The sequence below is a fragment of the Trachymyrmex cornetzi genome, unplaced genomic scaffold (assembly GCF_001594075.2).
Source record: "Trachymyrmex cornetzi isolate Tcor2-1 unplaced genomic scaffold, Tcor1.1 scaffold159, whole genome shotgun sequence".
NCBI lineage: Eukaryota > Metazoa > Arthropoda > Insecta > Hymenoptera > Formicidae > Trachymyrmex > Trachymyrmex cornetzi.
Window position 1 is genome coordinate 324,539 of NW_017296190.1, and position 653 is coordinate 325,191.

At 47.8% G+C, this 653-nt stretch overlaps 1 protein-coding gene across 1 annotated transcript in view; it reads right to left on the bottom strand.

Moving 5' to 3' along the window:
• Positions 1-653, bottom strand: part of LOC108758539 (zinc finger protein 239-like) — a 10,860-nt gene that overhangs the window by 8,918 nt on the left and 1,289 nt on the right.

Below are 653 nucleotides of genomic sequence, written 5' to 3' on the forward strand. Positions count from 1 at the left end.
TTTTTGATCAGTGGAGTTGGGCCTTCAGTCGGCTGTAGACACCAAGTGCCGTGTTAGAGTTCGGTATCCGAGCGTCGAGACGAGAGTCCTTCTTAGAAGCAGGGTCCTCGCTTACCAGAATTCATTGTACCGTCAGGATACCCGAGTATCACCGCTACACAAAGTGAGTTGCATGTGGCACTTCCGTTTAGTCGCATTTTCCTACGCTTAGTTTGTCATAAATAATAATTTTGCGGAACCTGCTTCGCCTTCTGCGAAGGTAATCGCGCGCAATTAATCTCTGTATTTGCACACACCTGTTATCAGTTCTTTGATTTAATTTTGAAACAATAATCAAATAAACTTTTAGTCTTTTATTTCTTTGTATTTTTTGTGTTATTATTCCTTCTCCCGCGAATAACCGAAGCGGCTCAAAGCGCCTGTAACGTCTGTGCCGTCTGATTACTGTCATAATTTAGTGAATCTGGAGTAGGAAGCCTCGCGCGTCGTGGCGCATGAGAACCGCGCCAGGCTCCCTATCCTCCGGGGCGACAGTTACCTATAACCAGGCCTAAGAAGCCCCTCTCAGGGCCGCCGAGGCATCACCTAAAAATCTCTCTCTCCTAACTCCGTTCTAGGAAGCCCCTCTCAGGGCCTCCAGAGCGTCCTAACCC